General features: G+C 36.4%; 1 protein-coding gene across 1 annotated transcript in view; it reads left to right on the forward strand.

The window, feature by feature from the left end:
• Positions 1–5,633: 5,633 nt before the first annotated feature.
• Positions 5,634–13,638, forward strand: part of LOC137629547 (midnolin homolog) — a 34,589-nt gene continuing 26,584 nt past the window's right edge. Inside the window, exon 1 of the mRNA XM_068360968.1 lies at positions 5,634–5,886. The gene's annotated coding sequence lies outside the window, so the exon portion shown is untranslated. The remainder of the gene's footprint in view (positions 5,887–13,638) is intronic.

A 13,638-nucleotide genomic window follows, 5' to 3' on the forward strand; every position in this document is an offset into this window, starting at 1 on the left:
AAGGACATCTTTTGAATCAAGTATCTGAGAGAGGAAACTTAATATTTACTCTTCATCGTGTAATATTCATACAACCCATATATAAATTTATAGGTAGTAGGCTGTACAGGGCGCCAGCCAGCCACCCGTTGAGATACTACCGCTAGAGATTTATTGGCTCCTGTGAGTGTTACACTGTATCCCTCTCTCTGGTTACGGCTCATTCTGTCTTTGCCTACACATACACCGAATAGTCTGGCATATTCTTTCCCCATTCTCCTCTGTCCTCATACATCTGACAATACAGATTACCAAACAATCTTCACTCAAGGGGTTGACTACTGCACTCTAAATGTTCAGTGGTTACTCTCCACCCGGTAAGGGAAGAAGAAAGACTTCAGCTATGGTAAGCAGCTCTTCTAGGAGGACACTCCAAAATCAAACCATTGTTCTCTAGTCTTGGGTAGTGCCATAGCCTCTGTACCATAGGTTTCCACTGTCTTGGATTAGAGTTCTCTTGCTCTAGTGTACACTCGGGCACGTTGTTCCATCTTATTTTCCTCTTGAATTTTAAGATTTTATAGTTTATATATGAAAGATCCAATTTAATGTTGCTGTTCTTAAAATACTTTATTTTGATTGTATTCTTCTCTTGTAATGTATTCATTTCCTTGCTTCTTTTCCATACTGAGCTATTTTTCCCATTTGGGGTCCTTGGCTTGTAGCATCTTGCTTTTACTACTAGGGTTGTAGCTTAGCTTCTAATAATAATAATGTACGCACAAAATGAGTTTGAAGTAAGAATTTTTTCAATTTCAAAAGTATTGTAATGTTTCCAGTTTTGTTGAGGGCATTTAAATAATTTTCTTGTTTACAGAAACTAAAATATGGTGCATGGTTCCCGAAATTATGGTATTCATAAAACCTTATAACACACACTCTCTCTCTCTCTCTCTCTCTCTCTCTCTCTCTCTCTCTCTCTCTCTCTCTCTCTCTCTCTCTCTCTCTCTCTCTCTCTCTTGTTTAAATTTAGAATGACTTAGTCATCATCAATTTTGTTATTGTCTCGATTTATGGTCTTTTTGTGGTTAAACTAGTTTTCGTTTTTAATAAAAAATTTTGAATTTTTTTCAAGCTTGTGTTGATTATAGGTTACATTGAAAAAAAAAACTTTCTTTTTATCGTAAGTGGAATGACTATGATTTAGGAGCAATGGAACTATAGTATTTGGTGGACAAAACTCCTATCGTTTTAGCTGTAGGCAGATACAAATGACCGTTGAAACTATGCGATTCGCAGATATAGAGAAATCCAGGCTGAAGGCAGTATTGAGTTTTCATTTAAGGAGAGAGCGCATGCGCAGCCATGTGGAAGGAGGGAGGGGAAAAGTGGGAGGAGTAGGGCGAGGGCGAGGGGAGGCTTTAAAGTGAGGCATTGAATGGCCTGACGTGAAGAAGAGCTGCCTCTATAGACAAGGCCTCCACGATGCAGCATTGATGCTGATGCTGATGCTGCCGCCGCTTCCTGGCCATAGGTAACGGAGGGAGGGGATGGAATGAGGAGGGAAGGGAAGGGAAGGGAAGGGAAGGACGCCTTTCATATTTGCCCCTACCCCAACGAAACACCAGATATGCCGTTATTGAATTTCACTCCAAACCGGGGGTTTTAAGCTTAATCGGTTATTTTTCAGGTGCGCGAATGCTTTTAAAAATCCCTTTGATGTCTCTGGTTCAGTGCAGCACAAAGGCAGCATTTTATTAAGGTAGACATGCTGCTATACTTTGGCATAAAATAATTTGTTTGGGAAATAAAATCGGATTTAAGACAAACTTTGTTGTATGGAGGAAAACTGAGCTTTACGTCATTCATGGACCAGCGATGTTCATGAAAAGTTTAAGCAGAACTTTTTAATAAAGGCCCTTTTTCAGCAAGAGACATTGGTCCTACGACGTTATTCTATAGTAGTATCAATATCAGTGGTCATCTTCCATATGTATACAGACATAAAGTACAGTACACACACACACACACACACACACATATAATATATATATATATATATATATATATATATATATATATATATATATATATATATATATATATATATATATATATATATCATCATCGTCATTATCCATGGCTAGTCCATTGCAGGACAAAGGCCTCAGACATGTCCTTCTACCCGCGTCTTTCCATGCCAGTCTATACCCGAAATTTTTCTTTGGTTTAGATGATAACACAGTTATAAGTGACACTGGCCAGTTATTCATATTCACCCGTACTGTAGACAAAGATTTCGTGGTACATGAAGAAATGCTGCACTTGAGTCAGGTGTCAACGAATATCGATGATTTGGAAAATGCTAAATTCTTTCTTAATGAGGCGCATTTGCACTGACTCGCAGTGGTGCTCTTTTACCTCGGAAAAGTTTTCTGCTATCTGATTGGTTCGAATTTTCTTGTCCAACCAATCAGCGATCAGGAAACTTTTCCTAGCTAAAATGGTACTACTGCGAGTCGGTGCAAATCTGCCTCACTACAAAGAATTGACCATAGTTGGTTTAATAAAGGACAATGGATTAGATTGTATCACGGTGCACTGTATAAGCATTTTGTGGCAAGGTATTATAATTTAGTGATGCCATTAATCAGAGGTGACAAGAAGTGACAATGACACGGAAAATTTATATCGTTCCTTGAAGAATTGAATGCAGAATTTGGGGATGTACTCAAGGGGTTAGTACGGGAAAAATGCTCTAGAATTTGTTTGCTCTTCGGAAAGATAGTCTTTCCTTTCTTCTAACTGAGCAAAATGGCAGTACAAAATTGAACGAAATTGTGGTAAGATAGATTTTATTTACTCTAGCATTTCTCACAGACATAACCACCTACTTGAATTTACGTAATCTGAGCTTACAAGGCAACCAACAAAGTGTTTCTTATCTGGTTGGCTACATTTAATATTTCCACAAGAAGCTCTTACTATTCAGTGCTTGCTTAAGAAAGAGTGATCTGGCACGCACTTTATCATGTTGTGAACTCATGACAGATAATATAAAGTCAGACTTTTCATGCTTTTGCCAAAATATAAAATGAAATCTTATCCTTGAATTTGAAATCATATTTAGACTTCGAGAAGCTGAAGCGTAAAGGTAGAGCATAATAGCACAGATGTGCATGAAAGGATCTTTTTAACCCTGTCATTGCAACTCCACCAAGGCAGTTGAAAGGATTTCAGTCAAAACCTGGTACAGAGGTAGACTATGATGCACTAATTTACGCTTCGTCCGTCTTGTATCCAGTCAGTGTCTGTCGCACTTGTCATCTCAAATCCCCTCACAATATTGAAGGGATTTCACTTGAAGTGGGCACAAAGGTAGTCCATCATGCATATGATACATAATCGTCTCTCATTCTGCCTATCCATCAATGTTTTCATAACATTTACTCAGTTTATTTCTAAGGCCTTCAGACCTAAACAAGATTAGATGGTAGAGAAAATCGGGATAAAATGGTCGGGAGGATTTTTTTTTGCTAAAATCCTATAAATTTCTCAACATTCTAGAAACTTTCAGAAAAAAAAAATGATGGGGATGGTAGGGGACATGCGTTGCTAAAGCATTGTTCCCTAAAAGCTTATTTTAGAAAAGCTGATATCTTTTATGATTCGATACTGGAGTGGTTTTTAAATTCGTACAGCAGTAGTTGCTCCTGACAGATCATGTGCTCCTACCGTATGGTGTGATTGGTTTCTTTTTCATCTTATTATTTCTTACTTTGATTCATTTCGTTCTATTTTAAAGGTTAAATCTTACCTATTAATGTTCAAAATTGGTTTACTTTTGATTATACGCTTAATTTTCTTCTAGCAGACCTAAAGGAAAAATGATCACTGTAAGAAATAGGAAAAAAGTCATAAGACCAACTTATCTGTTCCCTGTAAATATCTTTATTGTAATTATTATTGCAGCATCAGATTTTTATGGTTATTGACTTTTATTTCGAGTTAATCTGAAGCACCTTTTTTTTTTTTTTTTTTTTTTTACTGTGGTAAGACCAAGGTACATTCCTGTCCTGTCAGGTATTTCATGTGTATATTTAGATATCTTACCATTTTAATAACTGACAAAATTGGTCGATTGCTGCGTTTTGCATGGTACATTAAATCCTCATAGATGACTTCGGAGTAGGTAATATTAAACTTTTATATGCATTTTAATATAATTACCTCAACACAAATTAAAAGATCATATTGCTCGGTCTTTGGTGATTAGTGTGAAAGCATAAGACTTGCTTTTTAACTAGTGTCTTTCAGAAATATAAAGAAAAGAAAAGAAACAAAAACAATTATCCGATTAATATTTGTCATGCGAAGGAAATGACGCATTTCACAGAGACGAGGAGAGGCGAAAGAAGACAAAGCTTTAAAATAGAAGGAAAATGGTTCAGTTAAACAAAGAGAAGAACGTTAATAAAAAAAAAAGTGATAATGTAGATGTTATTAAGAACAAAGAAAAGGGAGAATGATAAAGAGGGGAAAGATGATATTGAAGTGAAAGATGCTCGTCTCTGGAAGGGAAGTAACAGTCGTAATTAGAAAGAAGTAAAAATTGGATTGGCGAAGGAAGGGGAAAGGTGGAAGGGACGATGTAAAAAGTAATGTATTGGAATACGCTCAGTGGCGCTCCCGCGGGCGCTTGACCAATCGGGTTATTCGAACGTGAGTACAACTAGAAGGTTGAAGTAAAGACCGGGAAATGTCAATATCTGGTGCAGAGGGAGAGATAGAGACTTGTCATACAAAGCACATATTCGCCTGTGTATTATATCCAATTTTGCCTTTGTCTTACGGTTTTGTGCATCTACTGCTCTCTCTCTCTCTCTCTCTCTCTCTCTCTCTCTCTCTCTCTCTCTCTCTCTCTCTCTCTCTCTCTCATGGGCAATTGATCATTGACATTTCAGCTCGATACATCGATGGCGGTACAGTAGTTCGATAGCTCAATATGGTGTTGTCTTGGAGGGTAGATGGTAACTCCAGTTATATACAGGGTTGGTGAAAGTGGTGAGTAATTGGGCTCAAGTGATAAGAAATTTAATCCTGGGTTAAGTATTTTCTTTTTCTTGAATTAACGAGGTAAGTGCGGAATTTTCATACAAGTTGGATGTACAATTTGTTCGTCCGTTGGTCACACCCATTTTATATATGTGTTCATTGATATTTTTCCTATGCGTCTTAATGCGTTTGCGAGTAATTGAAATTGTCATGTTTCATATACTCTTTGAAAGGGCATTCTTTGTATTTTCGCATGGAATTGAAAAAGAAAATATGAATATGAGCATTTCTGTATAAAGCACTTATCGTAAACTTTGTTACATAAAAGATAAAAGGGCATTGTCCGTCTTTGATCTACCATTGCTCAATTTATTCTGACAAGCTATTTATTTTATTTGTGGATTACATGGGAAATTTATCCAACTTTCCGTTGCAGTTTTCACTTTTTCTTCTAGTGTTATTTAATTAAAAACTTTACTTTGAGGGATGCTTTTCTGGTCCGTCCGTTCGTTTCAGATTGCACAGAGCTTTCGTTCAGGGCGGGGTCTTAGACTCATGGTCATAGCCCCCAAGTGTATACTAGAAACAAGAGCCACACACTGAGTGTGCTCCTGTGCAGTCGCTCAGCCTCGAGAGCGTGACTGCAAGATATCAGCTTTTACTCTATATTTCTTATAAAATTGAGTTGGAGAATCAGTTCACTCACAACACACCTAGAGCGTGACTGCAGGACTTGAAAACCAGATTCCTCATGAAATTGAAGAGAAGAATTTCCTTGGTAGAAAAAAGTTTTATACCAGCAAGTTGCAGTGAGTAGAAGAGACTGGCAGAGGAGTGAAGGATTATGAGTAGGTGAGAAAGGAGCAGTTATAAGCGTTACAACTTAAACCTGCCCAAGAGGGACGGGGGCTGGGGGGCTGGTAGTTGAGAGTATGGTACCAAGGAAGGAAGAGACTGAACAGGTTGGGGGATCTCTAAAAAGAGAACAGACTGGACACAAGTCAGAGGATTATAGCGATGAGGTCTTTTAGGGACAGAGAGTCCATTGCTGAGTAAGGATGGGAGAGAAGGAGGTTTCTGGGTGGGTGGTGAGGGAGAAGGAATTTTTGGAAGGTACTGGTGCGGGTAGGGTTGGGATAACTGAATCAGAAACAGTGGTAGGTTGATGATAAGGCCTTTAACGTGGGACTCTCTGCAGCTCTGGCGGCTGCGACATAGGTCCAATTGATGTACTTGGTGGGATGATCGTCATTGATTCAAACCTTATCAAGCTCTCTGGAAACTTCCTGTGCCAGGTTTGATAATAGAGGGAACAGTTTGGATATTTAGGACAGATTTCTTTTGCTTCCTTAAGTGCTTCAATGCAGGTCTGTGTTGGATGTCTTCGGCTGCAGATGCCACAGACCGTGGGGCTCCTGCAGTCGATTCTGTGATGTTCCAAGTGTTGGCAGTAGTAGCATCTTAGCGATTCTAGTGAGAAGTCTTCAGTGGTGAAGGTCACCATATTCCAAGGTCCAGTGACGATGTGATGGGCCCAATGAAGGTGACAATGACCTTCTTTGTGGGCGCTTCACCACTGCCTTTGTGGCACTCTGCATTGGCGATGTTTCTGCAGTCGATGAGGAAGTCAGGAGGCATCTTGACTGGATAGTTGCAGACCACAGTTTTCAGCAACCTCTTTTCAGGGTCCAGGAACATCAGGAAAGATTCCCTCTGAAGAAGGCTGGTGCTGTGTGGAAGCGTCGGGTGTGCGGCTGCAATGGCGCTACTGCTGCATATGACCGGGCATCTCCAATGGAAAGCAGCTTAAACTTGGGAAGTTGCTTTGGGTCTGTTGAGGTGGGCTCTGGTGGTGGTGTGGACACTTGAACATAGGAGAGAGTAGCAGATGCTCCAGCTAGAAACTGAGTCAGGCACTTGGTCCAGTTGCAATCTGACAGATAGCTCTGGCAGATCAAGTGTTGCGGCGTCGGTGGGAGGACCAGTTTCCATGGATGATGCAGTTGGCTTTGGTCCCAAAGAGGCAATTAATGGAATTTGTGTAAGGAGGTCCATACTGCAGGGGAACCCTACACTATAGGACCTTTCATGATTCCTTTCATCTTATACATTCCTAGGCATTCAGCATTTCGCACTGCATATTGCTCATTTATGTCAAATCCACACTATCAAAATACCTAGAAAACAAGAAAGTCTTCAGTTTCCTCTTGAAAGCCTTAAAATCTTAGTCTTTCGGATATCTAGTGGGAGCTTATTGTATAGTCTAGAGGCTGCACTTTTGAAAACTCTAAAACCTACAGTAGACGTATATCTTGGTTTCAATAATTTGAAGTCATCTGTAACTATTCCAGTGTCAATAGGATTTGTTGGTTGCACAATATGTAGCAATTCTCTTTGAAACAAGTGGTTGCATAATTTTCTTAGAGTAACATTTTCTTGTCTTAGTCTAAGGTTTTGTTCTGATTTAATAATTCGAGTGATTTAATTTTGGTGTTAATTCTTCTGTATTATTGTTATCTTTGTATAGAATATATTTATTTTTGTAAAGAGTGCATTATTTGGATCACCAATATCTTCTATCAGTGCTTTGCTCTAATCCCTGACTAAGAACCGAAGTAAGAGGTTAGTTTAGAATAGTTCAAGTAAAGTATTCACCCAGTTTTTGTTTTGAGTAACGCAAGAGACCTTTATATTCAGTGTTCATATATATATATATATATATATATATATATATATATATATATATATATATATATATATATATATATATATATATATATGGCCGTCTGGGAGTTGCGTGATATTCTTAGAGATTGGTTGTTATTTTTCCATTGTAACAGATTAATGTAAAAATAAACAGGTGAGTTTGGAGCTCGGGAGTTTATGTAATTCGCCAGCTGATATATACTGATAGGAAACATGTTTTCTGGGAAAATGGTGGAATGGCTAGTGGCGACCTAAGAAGGTCGCCTGAGGCACCCCTCTAGGGCATGCTGGGAAAACAAGAGAGGTCAGGGTCGCGCACGTGGAGACGGGGTTGAGAGGGTATAGGGCTGTTGTGGGAGGGAAGGGGAGCTCTGGTCAGGGAGCTGGCACTCAAAGGGGTCTCCCTATACATTGGTCTGCGGTAAGTATGTTAAGAAAAATACAATTTTCTTAGAAATCGTCATATATGCATATATCTATCTATCTATCTATCTATCTATATATATATATATATATATATATATATATATATATATATATATTTTATATATATATATATATATATATATATATATATATATACACACATACATATACATACATATATGTATATATTTATGTATATTATTTATATATATATATTATATATTATATATATATATATATATATATATATATATATATATATATATATATATATATATATATATACACACAGGTAGTCATCGACTTACGACATATGTGACTTATAACTGATTGATTTTACGACAATTTTTTTTTCAAGGTGATGACGTTACGAGTATATCTGAAGTACTACACAAATAGGGCAAATATTACCTTGGAAATAATCTATTGTATGAAAAATAAACTGATTTGTCTTCGTAAGTTTGCATTTTCTTTTACTGTATTGATAATATACAGTATCACTTTTCAATAACAAGTACATAAGAAAAGTTTTAAATACCTGTGCAGAGTTCATACGTGGCTCATAACGTCATGTCACTTGCAGAAAGCGACCGGGGCAATACAGTGATTTCCTTCCAATAGGCTAACGATTAACATTAGTATTCTAATTATCGAAATATCAAGTAACAATACGAGCTGTTTTGTATCAGTTTTCATGAGTACTACGTAGCGTAAATTTGACTATACGCTAGTTTCATTCAATCTCTGTTAATATATCGATATTTATCCTAAGAAAGTACACGAAGAGGACCAAATATATTCTTAGAAATAATATATTTCCTTTTACATTATGAAAATGAAATACGTTTACTTTTTAGTTAGTATTTTAATTCCTTCCAAGAAAAGAGAAAATGGATTTATATATTTTGTAAGTCATTCTTTTTTCTAGTTTACGTTGCGTGTCTTGTGACGTCATATTTCTGGCGGAAGCATACTGGCAAACCAAATGATTTCCTTTCGGCGCCTTACTGGGTAATCTTATTACATTATTCCCATCATCGAAACACCGTGTAACGATATCAAGTGTTTTAGTGGTCTCCTTGAGAAGGTATGAGAATAGTACAACCTGACGTAAATTTAAGGGAAAAAAAAGTGTGATGACGTCATATTTTTGGCAGAAGGCGAGTGGCAAATCAAGGGATTTCGCGAGTGGCAAATCAAGGGATTTCCTTTCGATACGTTACTAATATTCCCATAATCGAAACATCAAGTAATTATACAAAAAAATTCTTATAATGTCCAAAGAAATATGAGGATTTAACAGTGAATTAAAAATCAAAATACGGAGAGAGAGAGAGAGAGAGAGAGAGAGAGAGAGAGAGAGAGAGAGAGAGAGAGAGAGAGAGAGAGAGAGAGAGAGAGAGAGAGAGAGAGAAAAGAATGTATGCAGGAGTAAGTGTACAGGAGTGTAAACTCAGACTTATTAAAATTATATTGGAGAGAGAGAGAGAGAGAGAGAGAGAGAGAGAGAGAGAGAGAGAGAGAGAGAGAGAGAAAAGAATGTATGCAGGAGTAAGTGTACAGGAGTGTAAACTCAGACTTATTAAAATTATATTGGAGAGAGAGAGAGAGAGAGAGAGAGAGAGAGAGAGAGAGAGAGAGAGAGAGTGAGTATTCCCATGATAACTAATGATAAGGTCTATAAACGAGCTGTATGGAAACTGTGATACCCTATAACAAATTGGTGCTGATGTAATATTCATTAAGAAGATATTTCGAATGTCAAGAAAATTTTATAACTCCGCATTATTCGTACTGTATGTGCGCATAATCGCAATACGGCCAGCGGGACCTTGAAATCAGCTGATGCCAACCGAAAGAAAATAAAAAGTAATGGTTGATTATTGAAATGCTCAAGAAATTGAAAAATAGAATATAAACATTCTTTAATAAACCACAATTAAACACAATAATGCCTAATGAAATATGAAGGCTTAATAATGAACACACACAAACGCACATAGAAAGAGCGAGAACGTTTTCTCATGATTAATAAAAATAACCAAAACAAACTGTATGAAAACTATGATTTCCTGTAACATATTGGCGGTGATGTAATATTCATAATGAAGATATTTCGAATCAGTTAAGAAGTTATATAGAAAATACGAATCCGTATGTACGCCATCTTTTACCAATCAAGAATGACTTAATATTCTGTTTACTTTCAGCTGATCATAACAAAAGGTAAACAAAATATTAAGTCATTCTTGATTGGTAAAATGCTTCGAAAATTGAAAAATAGAACACAAAAATGCATTAATGGAGCATATGATACCTTACGAAACAAAAAAAAAAAAAAAAAAAAATAAATCTAATAACGGTTAACAGTAAGAAAATATTGATGAAATATGATCGAGATGATTGCTGAATCATGACGCATCATAATAAATCTACGAAAACTCAACTTTTTTTAATTCGACATACACTTAAATCGACTTACGACGCGTCTTTCTGGCCATATGTGTATTAAGTCGAGGACTACATGCATACTCTTAAGAAGCTGGTGTAGCATGAGAGTAAATATTTTATTCACGTATTTTATTTGTGTATTTAAGAGATTTATACCCAGTTCGAAAGGTGGGTCTCACGTATGTAGGATTAAGTAATGTATTTTAATTACCTAAGACTGTTGTCATTCCTTTAATTGTATTTTCATTCAGTTCCAAATATGTAAATTTACATTATTTCTAAGAGTTAAATTTTTGTTTAACGTATTGTTACGAAGTCATATGTAAATTTGTAAAAAGGTATGCTGTATGACACACACAAGCTAACACGAGGGATTTTGTCATATTTTTCATGTGGTTAGAAAATGCATGAAGATTCTAGATTAAGGTTTTCTCTTTTTTTTTGTAACATTACAAAAGGTGGTGGGTGGAGTTAGCTGAGTGTGTTGCCCTCGCCATGTTACATTGGTACCCTGCTTCAAAAATTGATAAGTTGACAAACTGACGCGAGAGCTGGCCGGACCATGAGCAACCCTGGCGCCGTAAAGCCCTGCTCCCAAGTGTCTAGTATGATGTACTAGAAGGTTCTAGAGTAATTAGGTATATATATATATATATATATATATATATATATATATATATATATATATATATATATATATATAGGGGTCTAGCATACATAACAGACAGACAGAGAGATTCAGCCTACACTCAGATAATTCTGTGTCCTCACCAGGCTCTATCCAATCACTTAGTGTTGCCTCTCATACATGAATTGTGTTGTTTCTCAAAAGTGTACAGTGTTTGTGCAACACTGAAGTATTCGTGTATCTGATTAGAAGTGAAAAGGGAGGTGAGAATTACCAGTAAATGTTATATTGAGGATTATTTGTAACTGTCCTTGTAAAATTAGTTAAAGTGAAGTGCATTAGAATTTTTGCTCAACCAATCTGTAACCTTGTGTGAACCAAAAGACATAAGAGTAACAGTTACGTGTATGTATGTCATTATTGTTTAATCACTAGAGTGTTAACTGTTGACTTTTTTCATTAATTGTCAAAATTAAATATTTTCTTAAATTGATTTCCAGTGAAACGAGTGATTGTATTTTTGCAAGTGTTTTGTCATAATTCTAATGTCTATTTCAGATTTAAATTTCGAGTGATTTATTTTTGGTGTTAGTTTTTTTTTATTGTCATTTTTATATAATACAGGTTGGCCATCAATAATCCGGCTATCTATAATCGGGAAACATCAGTTAACCTGCATTATTTTCGCTACTGGCCGCTTGGTTGGCGGCACTGTTACTCAATTATTTTTGCTACTGGCCAGTTGGCAGCGCTGTTTCCAACGTAATCAAACATAAGACGCACGGTCGCACCCTCGTCAGATTTAGGAAGACAGTTTTTAGTGTATTTCAGCATATATTGTTGAAAACAGTCTAGCTGTACATAACACAAACAGAAACATATGGGTATATTTCCCTGCGTAAGACAAGGTCGAAAATTAAATCAAATTTGAACGAATTTGCGTCATATCTGCTGTTTAAGACGACTGCTGAATTACAAAACCTTCAGTGCATACGGTACCTTTTCTTGTATACTTGAAAATCCAAAATAAAACAACTAAAGAAAATTTTATATCGAGCTTTTGCTAAACATAAAACCAAAAACCACTGCTTTGTCACCTTTCATTACCGATCATAACGAACAAGTGAACACCTGTGTATAAGTTACCTTTTGCAGCAACAGATATCTTACCAATTCTGGTCTGGGAATTTACTTTATCCTTTCTAATAATGTCTAAAGAAATATGAAGATTTAACGGTGAATTAAAAGTCAAAATACGGAGAGAGAGAGAGAGAGAGAGAGAGAGAGAGAGAGAGAGAGAGAGAGAGAGTTCTTTTTTTATTTTTGTTTCAACATCCATATTTTATGACCAGGGAGAGTTAGCCCTACTGGTTATTATTATTATTATTATTATTATTATTATTATTATTATTATTATTATTATTACTTGCCAAGCTACAGCCCTAGTTGGAAAAGCAGGATGCCATAAGCCCAAGGGCTCCAACAAGGAAAATAGCCCAGTGAGGAAAGGAAATAAGATAAATTCCAAGAGAAGTGATTAACAATTCAAATATTTCAAGAATAGTAACATTAGAATACATTTTTCATATATAAACAATAAACACTTTAACAAAACAAGAAGAGAAATAAGATAGAATAAAGTGCCCGAGTGTACCCTCACACAAGAGAACTCTAACCCAAGACAGTGAAAGGCTAGGGTACAGAGGCTATGCTACTACACGACTAGAGAACAATGGTTTGATTTTGGATTGTCCACCTAGAAGAGCTGCTTACCATGACTAAAGAGTCTCTTCTACCCTTACCAAGAGGAAAGTGGCCACTGAACAATTACAGTGCCGTGGTTAACCCCTGGACAAAAAAAATAATTGTTTGGTAATCTTAGTGTTGTCAGGTGTATGAGGACAGAGGAGAATATGTAAATAATAGGCCAGACTATTCGGAGTATGTGTAGGCAAAAGAAAAGTGAGCCGTAACCATAGAGAAGGATCCAATGTAGTACTGTCTGGCCTGTCAAAGGATCCCACAACTCTCCAGCGGCAGTATCTCAACGGGTGGATGGTGCTATTAGGCCAACCTACTACCTTTCATGATTCTTCTTTTTTTATATTTTTTCTCAATATCCATACTTCATGCCTAGGGAGAGTTAGCTCTTACTGTTCCTTTACATTTCATGATTTTTATTTTTTTTTCTCAACATTCATACTTCATGACTAGGGAGAGTTAGCTCTTTCTGTTCCTTTACATTTCACGATTCTTCATTTTTATATTTTTTTCTCAACATCCATACTTCATGATGAGGGAGAGTTAGCTTTACCATTCCTTTACATTTCATGATTCTTTTAGTTTTTTGTATAGATTTTTATAACTTCTTTGTTTCAACTACTGTTTGACTG

Source organism: Palaemon carinicauda, chromosome 37, assembly GCF_036898095.1.
Source record: "Palaemon carinicauda isolate YSFRI2023 chromosome 37, ASM3689809v2, whole genome shotgun sequence".
NCBI classification, from domain to species: domain Eukaryota; kingdom Metazoa; phylum Arthropoda; class Malacostraca; order Decapoda; family Palaemonidae; genus Palaemon; species Palaemon carinicauda.